The 12,468-nt window shown below is 33.3% G+C and overlaps 1 protein-coding gene across 1 annotated transcript in view; it reads left to right on the top strand.

Annotated features, from left to right (window-relative positions):
- The first annotated feature begins 1,555 nt into the window (after window positions 1-1,555).
- The window catches only part of LOC123560114 (uncharacterized), an 80,490-nt gene continuing 69,577 nt past the window's right edge, over window positions 1,556-12,468 (top strand). Inside the window, exon 1 of the mRNA XM_053516641.1 lies at window positions 1,556-1,656. The gene's annotated coding sequence lies outside the window, so the exon portion shown is untranslated. The remainder of the gene's footprint in view (window positions 1,657-12,468) is intronic.

Raw genomic sequence — 12,468 nt, 5'->3', positions numbered from 1 at the left:
TACAACCTTTTTAAAGGGTTTCTTTCTATTGGAAATTGGTCCCTTTTGTAAGCGGGTTTCTTTTTGCTATATTATTCTGTGGGTGGTGTTCAACAAAATGACATACAACGGCCTTAAACTTGTCGTCGATAAACAAGTTGAATCTGCAACGAAAAAAAAATCACAATTATATAGTATATACTAGTAGGGCGGACTTTCTGCAAGATATTGAGAGTAAGACTTTAAATATTGAAATATCAATGCCAAATTTAAAAAGATACCGTTAACTGTTTTTGAGATAAGTCATGTAATATCAACTTAAACAATGCTGAACATCACATAGCGTAAGAACAGAATATATATACATTTACAACTGGTAAGCATAACAAAATGTATTGCCCACTGTTGCACTATTGTGACTATGAATTACAATTTACACTTATTACATAAATTACAATGGTATTAAACGTTACAAATGTCGATGTAAAAACGTCACATATCTTCAGGGTTAAAGAAATTACTGTTTTGTACTTTTAAAAGGTGATAAAAATGTACATTTTGCAAGAGTTATTCTATAAAACTCGGTGATAATTTCATCATTACACAGTACAGTAAAATGTGATACAAGTCAATACACAGTACATTTGCAATACACAGTACACCATCGACGCTCATTTATCATCGATTTCTTCGTCATTTGAACATTTTCAAAGCTGAAAATTTTCACATTTGTTCTTTGTATGTAGCTAAATAAACCGTACGATTCTGAATTTTGATCACCAGACAATAAGTGACGATATCGGAAGAAATATGCACCCGGCCTGCATTTATCAAATGATAAAGTTGCCATTTTATCACATATTTTAGCATTTCCTCATAAGATTGACTCATTTTACGCTTGTGAGAGCATATACACTGTATCTGGGTATTAAAAGTAATGCTCTTTTCTTCTGTAGTAGTTTAATACAATAGTAAATAGCGGGTTTACTTACCTTGTTGGCGAAAAATAATCATCACTCATGAAACGGCAATATCCGGTGTACGCATCCACACCGTGTGAATAAAGTTGCCAAGGCAAGCAGTATGTTAAAACATTCTTCAAATAGAAATTCTGACTTAAATATACGATAGTTTAAACAGCTGCGTTATCGTTTTTTGAGAAAGTTTCTACAATAGTATTATCTAAAGTATCAAAAATTTCAAGCGCATTCTTTGCACTACATTTGACACATGGTCTTACTTGTATTTCTTTGGGGCAGTAAATCCAAATAACACTTCCGGTTTAAACGCGGAAATTTCAAATTGAATGTTTCTCATTGCAGAGTTGGTGCAGTCGTTCTGCGCTTGCGCGGAATTATTATCAAATGGAACGCACGGCAAAAATACTCATTTTTTTGCATGTCCGCACGCATTTAGTGTATAATGTGCATAATATACTGACTAAAGGTTAGGGTTAGAATCACCATGGTTACAAAATATATACATTTAAGGTATTTTTGTTCAAATTTAGTTAATCCGGTATATACCGGAGTCTGTAATATATCACGGGCGCACCAACTCTGTATTTAGTCACAGCCTTTCAAATTACTTTTTCCTTCAAATTTTGTTATATGATAATAAATTTCTCAAGTCTTTCAATTCAAACTACATTAAAATTATTTACAGTTACAAACAAAGGTAAGAAATTGCCCTTCATTAAATAAATTATTATTGTCATATGTTTTCGTGACAAAAGAAAATGAATTCTAGGTTAAAGGTAAGTAATTCAAATCCTTCTTTGTTTCATATAAAAAACGACAACTTCATGTCGTCTTTACGTATCTTTAGAGAACATCACTTTTTCCTACACCAATTTTTCATGAAAGTTCTATCACAAATTAACGAAAAAATGAAAAGAAAATAGGGGGTTGAATAGTTCCTAGTGAAATGCCAGTCAGTTGTGGTCTGCTACCCTAAAAATGGCGCATATTTGCTCTCCTCCGCGCAATAAACACCTACTTTCGGTTTCGATCTGCAAAACTCGCCATGTGGGTTGTATGAACATGAAAACAGTCTCATTGATGATTTCATGCAGAATGTATTCTAGTAGCGAAAAAGTGCGATTAAAGCACTCGTTCTACACGAATTTGCGCAGAAAATGGGAAAATTAGGATCTATTTATTATGGACTTCTTTCGACTACACCACGGAAGCACATTTTCGACCGAATTACTGACCTTATTCCTATAAGAAATGTTTCTTATCAAATTTCACACCATTTTCATCTCTGTTTCCAAGAAAGATGTAATACCAAACATACTGCCAAGTTTCATTGTGAAATTCCGAGATTTTAGAGAAATATAGACATTTAATAGAAGCCACCCCCTGCCCATTTACAGGGCTAAATTTTGGCCCTATGGTCCTTTTATTGTATATTTTGGTAAAAGTTTCACTTTTTTGCATTATTTTTCACTGGGATTCTGAAATATCATTCATTCCGTCATGAATAAGACCCAGAAGGATGCATTTTCTGACATTCTGGAGACAAAGTATTGGTTTTTTAATCCCAGAAATCGCTGCTGAAATAGGCGCATCTACATAAAAAAAGGTCAAAATTCAAATTTTTTCAAATTTCATTATTATTTTGCATTGGAAACACTCTTTTATATCATATACAACCGATTTATGACTATAAAGACTAATTGCGATGTGTTTCAAGAAGAGTCTTATTACAGCCCTTATAGGTTAAAGGTCAGTAATTCAAATCCTTCTTTGTTTCATATAAAAAACGACAACTTCATGTCGTCTTTACGTATCTTTAGAGAACATCACTTTTTCCTACACCAATTTTTCATGAAAGTTCTATCACAAATTAACGAAAAAATGAAAAGAAAATAGGGGGTTGAATAGTTCCTAGTGAAATGCCAGTCAGTTGTGGTCTGCTACCCTAAAAATGGCGCATATTTGCTCTCCTCCGCGCAATAAACACCTACTTTCAGTTTCGATCTGCAAAACTTGCCATGTGGGTTGTATGAACATGAAAACAGTCTCATTTCATGCAGAATGTATTCTAGTAGCGAAAAAGTGTGATTAAAGCACTCGTTCTACACGAATTTGCGCTGAAAATGGGAAAATTAGGATCTATTTATTATGGACTTCTTTCGACTACACCACGGAAGCACATTTTCGACCGAATTACTGACCTTATTCCTTCTATAATATAGATTCTAGTATAAATTCCTAGTTCCTTACAAACCTGAAACTAGTTCTGGCTACCATAACTTAACTGACGCTGTTTTTATTTTCTGATGGTCGCGTCCATTAAATCTGTAACAGCATATAAGGGCAGTTTTAAAAAAAATGGCAGGAAACATGTAAAAATGATCAAAAATTAAAACCGGTCTAAGTAGCATTCTTATTACCTCATTTTAATAAGCCGTCATTGCAGTCTATAAAAATGGTTGCGTGCAAACAATACAACACATATTAAGTTTTTTATTGATCTTTAATTCAACTGACCCAACAAAAAAAGAGAAAACAACATACCATCTTCAAAGTCACTGCAGAAACAAAAAATATAATTCTTTGTGTCTTTTTATGCTCACTTTTCTTAGTTTAGGTGTTAAAGAAAATGAAAAAAATGTCTGAGCCAGCTATATGCCTCCAAAAAATTTAATTAATTGATTTTTTCGTTATTTAGCCCAATTTTATGGCTATTATAATGAAGAAAGTTTGTTTTTTAAATTTACTGTGTACCCTTAATACAAAAAGACAACTTTGCCTTATATTTTAAAGAATAACAAATAAATACCACAGGGTATTACATAAACATGACTTAGTATTTCACCTTACAGAACTGATTAACAGTTTGACCAATAAATGTTTCACTCCTGACATAATACACATTATTACCATAACTTAGATTTCAACTTAATCTTGTGATCTAAACAGAATGCAAGTGTAATTTATAACACCTTAATTTATTATTGCAATGCAGAAATGAAGCGACTTTTTAACAGTTTTGATTCTGAAACTTTGATATTTTTACATATAGCCAAGATAAAGGGTACCCCTGATGTTGCACATATGGTGAATTTTAAACTCAATCAAAATTTCATATCTTATCATGTGATTTCAAGGTACGTCCTTTGCGCACAAGAATCTATCAGGGTTTTCTTCAATTATGCGAAATAAAAAAGTTACGGATGCTCAAGGAACCACACCTCTTAGGGCCTACGGACTCTACATGCCAAAGCATAACATACCTAGATAACACAGAAAAAGTTATTCATAGTGTTGAAAATAAGTTAAATAGTTGCATTAAGATGTTTTCAATATTGCTTTATGGAATATAAAGTTGATTTTATGAATTTCATAATATATCCAGAGCTGGATTTCAAAGTACCATCAAATGAGACAATATGCACTGCCTTCCAATTTACTTTCTGAACAGAAAACTAAGAAGAGTATGGCAAGCTTCCTTGAAACCTATTAAGAAATATGTATATAAATTGAACTAAAGGTTTCAGATAATAACTTTAAACACTTTTCTGATACAGAACCCAATACAAATTGATATCAAGGCCTACGGACTCTACATCCATGTATGGTTACTAGTAAAATAGTTGCTGCAGTATAATATTTCATAGTCAGTTTCCAGAATTAGTGATATTTTCTGATAGTCTTATAATTCTTAGATCATTTAAGAGCATTATTAACTAACAATTTTATTTTATTTCTTTTTTTTTTTTGCATTTTGATTATTTAAACTTTGTAAAGACACAAGTGAACAAACTGTTTCATCATAAGAAGAACATGAACAAATCATTGAAATGTGTCAGTGTACCTCACTTTTGGTTTTAACAGGAAGATTAATCACATTCTAATATGACTAACAATGCTTTAATCATCACAACGATATTATGTTGACGTCTCGTCAATGTGATATTTAGCGCCGTGTACCCATCAAGAAGTAGCACTTTCAGATGTCATGAAATATTTAATTTAATAATATGTTTTAAACAAAATGCCACATTGCACAAATGTGTTGATTAATTTACAAACATACTTAGTTATTCGCTTTGCTGAATAATTCACAATAGTGTTCATCCGAATTGAACTCTACCGCAAGACTTATTACCATTTCCGGTCCTGGCGTGTATAAACAAAGACCTACTTTTGGCGCCATGCTTGCACGAAGAAACAGTTCCATTATGATTATATTTGATATAATTTTTACAATAAAAAAATTATTAGAATCGAAATAATTTATAGCAAAAACAGTGCTTTATCAATATCACTATTTATACACTCGGGCGGTTATACGTCGTCCGAAATAATTTCACTTGGGCTGTGCCCTCGTAAAATTAATATGTTCGACGTATAACCGCCCATCTTGTATAAATAGTGATAAAGCACTGTTTTGCTATAAACATTTCTTAAATAAAACATGTTTAAACCTAGAAAAGAAGTTCCTGAATTCAAATATAGAATGGTTGCATATTTAAAACATAGACTAATATAGGGCTACGGACTCTACACAATATGTTTCATCCCTGCTTCAGTCAACAGTACGCAAAATTATGCAAAAAATTGCTTTCTTCAGCTATTTGGTTCCTTGTTACAGGTCTCATGTTTGATATGTTTGTTTCTTTACATTATCTGGAAATAGACTGGTAAATGTAACAGAAACGGGACTCGTTATGGAAGTGTAGAGTCCGTAGGCCCCTTGTATAACATTTTAACTTGTATTTATTATCAACATATAAATACTTTGTTAATGCAATTTATATTATAAGTCTAATACAGTGTATCCTTAACCGTACTTTATGATACTAAACAAACATCAATATGCATTAGATCTGTAAGATAAGTGTTGGAAATTGGCAAAAATATAATTAATTTATTACAATTATCTTTTTTCCCATTATACTGTTTACTATCAACATCTTAGATGTTTGAAAGAATGAAGCTCTTTTGTTATATCATAAATGAGAAAAAATATTAGTATAAGATATGATTATTGCATAAAAAATTCTGATTTAGTTGCATGAACATGGTGGGGCTACGGACTCTACAGGGCTACGGACAACCATTTTTTGTTCAAAACTTTTTTCTGCTTCTTCTCTGAAGAAATGTCTTTTCTGTAGTTAGTATGTAGGATAACCCGAAAATAATCAAAGGTTCATTTTTATATTGCTCTTGTTTTTGTGCAAGTGGTACACTGTTGAAAATGGGGCTACGGACTCTACATAAAAATGTCAAGATTCAGCTATCATTTTTCAGAAAATAATGTACTGCAAATCAATATCTTGCTTTTAGATGCTGGCAAATGTGTTTCTTTTTCATGCTTATAATGATTATATCTGCCAGTTCAAAGAATAACTTTGGTATTCCCTTTGTAGAAACAGAGCAGGTAAAAACCATCAACGCATAACGAAGTGATGGATTTAGTTACTTACAAATATCTTGAATATTTTCGGACCAATTTCAAATCTGTAAAAAATATGTCTTACCTGAATGTCAGTTGAAGTTTGAAAACTTGAAATAAAAACTGTAACAAACTAAAATAGTAATTAAATAAATGGTCGAAAAGTAATGAATTTTTCGTGCAACAGCGTAACGATTAAAAATGAGCCATTTTTCGACACTCCAACCCTTGTAAACAGAAAAATACTGAACAACAGTATGATAAACCATACATCACCAGAAAGCCCTAACAAATATCTTTTTAAAAAAGAATAAGATGATACTGTATTCCTTAAATGTTGTCAGAAATCAACATATAACACAGGGGAATATGAAAGTGCCCGTTTATCTTGGCTTATATTTAGAACAACGATGATGACTTTGATTCAAGAAACAACAACAGATTTTCAACTTTGAGTTAACTTACAAACAGTTTTATAAGAACAGCTCCTCACAGTGCTGATTTGTTACATATCAAAGTAACAATGTGCTATTAATAGAATATAACCATGATAACTTCTGAAAGCATAAAAATGTCAAAATGTTTCTGCTTTGTCAACTTACAGTTCATCCTGCACATTCAAGCTCTGGTATGTTGAACTCCATTTTGATTCCACTGCAAGGCAACAGTTTAGGCTGAGTTAGAGTTTGTTAAGTATCATTTAGTGACTGCCAGGACACGCCATTGTTTGACCATGTTTGAACTTCCGGAAGGCCTCAGTGTCTTCTGGAGGAACCTCAGCTGTATTTCCGGTTCATCAACCTTTTCAACCTGCAAAATTATGTGAACTGCAAGGTTATATTTAGAAATTAGAGTTAAATATTACATAAGTCATATTTTATTAACTTAACATATAAACTTGATTATTTTATATTATTTGAAGTGTCGGTTTCTAATATCGTCATTAAACCCCCTGAACATCAAAGTTGTAAGGCGGGTTAACTGGTTTCAGGTTGTCTGACTGTCAGTCTGTTCATCTGCCTGTCTGTCGATCTGCCTGTAGACACAATCTTGTGCTCACCAATTTTTACCCCAAAAAAACTAAAGTTGTAAGGGGGTATACTAGTTTCATTTTGTCTGTCTATACAGTCTAACCTGTCTTAAGCAGCCAGCCAAGGGAAGCAGACAATTTGGCCGCTAAAGCCAGGTGACCGCTGACCGGAGGTGTAGCCAGTATATGTATTTTTCAGACTTCTGACCAGTCTATAGCCTTTAGGCCCGTTTCTTTTTGGGTTTTCCATTATTATTTTACCAGGATACAATGACGTGCATTTGCCTTCGCAATACGAATGGTCTTCTTAGCAATCTAAAACTCCGGCGTGATTTTTTTTACTACAAAAATTGTTACAGACAATTTTCCAACTTCAAAACAAGTTTGTTTACAATTTTCGCCATTTTGGTAAGGGAAGCTACTCTCGGCGCTTATTGTCTACGCTAAATCTAAGATTGCCGTTACGTTCCGTAAAAGATAGAGTGGTTTATATTTTTTTCAAACACAATTTATTTCGTATAAATTTAATAGTATTTTGATGACAGAAGTATAAAAAAAAATCACAGATATTATGCTACTAATTAGTTATCGAATATTATCTTTAACCGAGGTCAAACTGTGAACAACAAAATTGACACGAGGTGACACGCTAATTATCGATAATTACTGGCCATTTGATCATAACAAAAGGGGATTACACCTTTGGTTATCAGTTTTAATTGAGAAGCTCATGTCATTTTGTCGTTCCTGTGGTGAAGTCCCGCGAAACTTAGCAACCACGTGCTTCTCAAAATCGGGTATCTTCGGCGATTATTGCCTAAAAATAATTGGTTTTGGAAGAAAAATGGCCGCTGAAAGGGGTCAAATACGGCGGTCGGGAGGCAATTTCGGTGGCCGCTGGCCGCGGACGGCAGGTGGCCGCTGAATAAAGTGATAAAATAGAGGAAAATCCGTCGGGGGCGTCATAAAATGGCCGCTGAACGGAGGTGACCGCTGATCGGAGGTGACCGTTAGTACAGGTTAGACTGTAGACACAATCTTGTGCACATCAACTCTCCTCATCCCCTTGACACAATTTGATGAAACTAACTTCAGAAAAGTGAAATTTAACAACTGTAGTTGTACATGGTGCAGGTTATGTTCTTTCAGAAAAAAAAATATGCAGAGTTACAGGACTTTGTTTTTTGTTACTATACTATATACATAGTCTGCATAGTTTACGCATTCTTGTGCGTGCCTAATCTCCTGAACCCATGCACACAATTTGAGGAAACTTAAGACAAGTGATCGGTAGTAACCCTAGTTGTGCATGGTGCTTGTTAGGTTCTTTCAGAAAAAAATACTGCACAGTTATGGGACTTTGTATTTTGTTAATAAACTATATACATACAATCTGCAGATGCAATCTTGTGCACTCCTAATATCCCGAACCATTGCATACAAATTTAATGGAACTTCACACAAGTGATCAGTAAAAACTCTAGTACAGTGAATGGTGCATGTTAGGTTCTGTTTGATAAATATTCTGCAGAGTTATGGCACTTTGTTTTTTGTTACTAAACATACATGTACACTCCACATAATTATGCAATCTTGTGTGCATCAAATTGCAATGTACTATGTCAGTGTGTGCAGGGGAGTAGGGTACATTCATCAGCTTCAGTAATAGCCTTAGTGTTTTTAGTATTACCTTCAACAATGATACTGCTTGTTTTCTATTCTTCTTTTATCCATTCTGTCTGTTTAGATTTCATTCTTTCATCTACAACTTCGTTTGATTTTCTTTCTTTTCTGACCAGCTCTTTTGACTTGTTTCTGTTTTTTTCAGTTTCGCCTTTTCAAGTAGTTCTCCATCCTTTTTCAGCTTTTGTAAAAGTTTTCAAACTCTTTCTGTGGATGTTATTCTATTGGTTTCAGTCTTTTTATATTCTTCATGATTTTTCTGATGGCTGGAAGGCTAACAATAAGTTTTCTCATCTTGGCTGCTTCATATTTACTCTATAAAATGAATGTATGCAATTTTACCATTTTAATGTCAGGAGTGAAACATTTTTACTCATGCAAGAAATCATGCTAAAAAGAAAAGATATATGCTGTAATTTGTTATTTTCAGCAATAGGTAAATACATTTGATAAAACATAAACCAGAAAAACTTAAAAGTAATACATAAAAATGTTTTACTTTGTGGACACAGATATTTATAAGATATATTTTCTACTGTTAAACTATTAATGTATCAACTTCAGTTTATAGAGCAGTAAAACACTTACCTTAAATGAACTAGATTGTAGTGATATCCTCCATTCATCACCCAGAATTTTAAAAAATGCCCAGCTGAACAGTGTTGCTTTTTAATATGCTAGTTTTAAGAATAGCACCAAAATTGAAAATAATGTTTCACTCCTGACATTTACGTACGAGCCACGTACTCCATACAAAAACACAAACTTCACTCATGACTGTCTTTTATGATTGCTACGCTACACACACTACTTGGAAAAATACATTTGGGTACATGTATGTTTTATTTTCAAACACGGTGGCTCATTAAGTGCAAATGTTTCACTCCTGACCAAATTTGGGTCCACTGCGATATACCCTGTTAAAAATAGTTTTGAGAGATATTATGATCATTAAATTATTACTTTTTTAAGTCATCTATACATGTTACTCTATAATAGTAAGTGTAGGTTATGTAATACCATTAGTACTAAAAATTTGTAGTCATTTACATAGATTTATACTGATTTTTTATGGAAAATAACATAACCACCGCCCTCATTCCTTTTCAGCCTGGTATTTTGTCCAAAACATTCTTATATTATCCATAGTTTTATGTTATCTTTTAGTCAAGACATTCAACTTGAATAAAAATACATGTTTTACTCTCTCATATACATTTTGACATTGAAATAATATTTTGAATTTTAAGCTTTTCTTAAAGTGTCACACTTTTTTGTTGCACTCCTGACATTTTTGGCATGTTTTTCAGACATAACTTTTTTTTCTGTGAAGCAATCTTGACCAAACTTTACATACAGCTCTATGACACCAGTTGGCATTTTTAGACAAACAAATCAGCATCTAATTATATTATATTATAAATAATGCATAATGTGATAGTAGTTTAAGAAAAACTAAAACTAGCCATTTTTTTAAAACAGCCCATAAACATCTCTCAGCTGAAATTTTTTAGCTAAGGCATTAAAAAAGGAAGAACCTGTGTAAAGTTGTAAACTGACCCCTATAGAATAATGACCCCCTGGTCATTATTTTATATAGAATAATGACCCCTTTCTATAAAAGACTGACACCACCTATAAAATAATGACCCCTCCCCCCACCTCCACCAATTTTATCTATAAAATATTGACCCCCCACCTAACCTATTATCATGCTCTTTATCAATTCAAGCCACTGTCGTATTTCTATTGCTTATATTTGTTGTTGTTTCTGCTGCTGCCAGGGTTTTTTTCGGCCGTTTTTATAGCCGTTATTCGGCTATATTCCCAATGCCAAAAAGTATGTATTTTTCCCAAAATTAATGTAAAAATTCACAATCTACATTCTGAAAAAAAATTTCATCAAAATTGCACAAAAATTGACCAAGTTATGGACAATTTTGTAATGGAAGTATGTTAAAGATGTTCTACAATGTGAAACAAGTGTATGAGAAAGTGCTTACACACATCCTTACTATATCCTATGGGACTAAATATTTCCCAATTTGGAACATTTACGCATCAAAATTCCCAATTCTGGGGGTATAGGCTATATTCCCAAATTAGCTAGAAAAAACCCTGGCTGCTGCGTCTACAGCTGACACAACAGCAGTATATCTTAGAGACCCCGCTAAGAAATAAACGTACATCTATTGAAAAATGAAATTTAAAAGGGTTTTTATTTGAATTATCATTGTTGTACATAAAGAGAAGACAAGTATTACAATAATAGAAGATATACCTAAGTCGTTTTAAGGTTACTATAGAAATAGAGAGAACCGATATTTAGGCTGGAGGATAGTTTGGTTTTGTTAACAAGCGGTGTATTATCATCTTTTATTAGTCATCTGAAATGATTCTGGTCATATTTTCTTGATAGCAATTGAGATCATCCTTTAGAAATGAAGCAAAAACCTCACCATACAAACTTTGGTGAGAGATTTGGCCTACAGAAAATTATTCAAACCACTTGTCACTTACATTACAGTGATTTTGCTTAAGTATTTGGTTGGTGTTGCCGAGTGGTTAAGGTCGTTGACTTCTAATCCAGCGGCCCGGGTTCGATTCCTGAGTGGGGAAGCTGGAAATTATGAAACACATGTTTCCCACTCAACTAGAGGAGTCTTGTAAGCAACCCAGAGTTATTGAATTGAAACCCAGGCATCCTCGCCGCCTGAAAACTAGCCAATTCTGGCTATCTAAAAGAGGGTGTTAAACTGAATATGAATAATATGGATATGAACAAATTTATAAAATAAGTAATAGGGGTCTTACCGTGAATTTTTTCACAAACAGCAATTAAATTAAGATTTTGTAACGTTGAAACTTGTGTTACGTCGGATGACGTTTAGGCTACTTCAGTGATGCGCGCGATGCAAATATATGCTTCTACCACATTTTGTGAAATATTTCATGGAAAGAGCCCCTTTTTTATTTCATAAATTAGTTCGGAATTTTCATAGTAAAAAGACTGCGTAAGTGTTTAGTAAATTGAATTGTTTTCTGTCGACCAAATCGTCCACCGAAGCTCGTATGGTGCTACTCAAGAATCGCGCATTTTTAGAACATTTAACGCCATCATAGTGACATTTTATGAAATTTCCAATTAAAACACTGACTTATATCATTCTGTTTCCCTTGTCATGACTAAAGCATAAAATTGCCTCTCTGACATTTTTGAGTGTATATATTTTGTGTTTTGTTGCTGCAATTTAGTGTCATTGGCAGGCCTCTGTGTATTGAAACCGATGTCAGGGTAAATATTTCCTCACACCTGTTCACATCATATTTCCAGCGATTTCAGCTCTTATTTAAAATTGTGAGTTATA

The sequence above is a fragment of the Mercenaria mercenaria genome, chromosome 10 (genome assembly GCF_021730395.1).
Source record: "Mercenaria mercenaria strain notata chromosome 10, MADL_Memer_1, whole genome shotgun sequence".
NCBI classification, from domain to species: Eukaryota; Metazoa; Mollusca; class Bivalvia; order Venerida; family Veneridae; genus Mercenaria; species Mercenaria mercenaria.
Note: the sequence above shows the minus strand (reverse complement) of the source record. Positions and strands in the feature narration are given on the sequence as shown.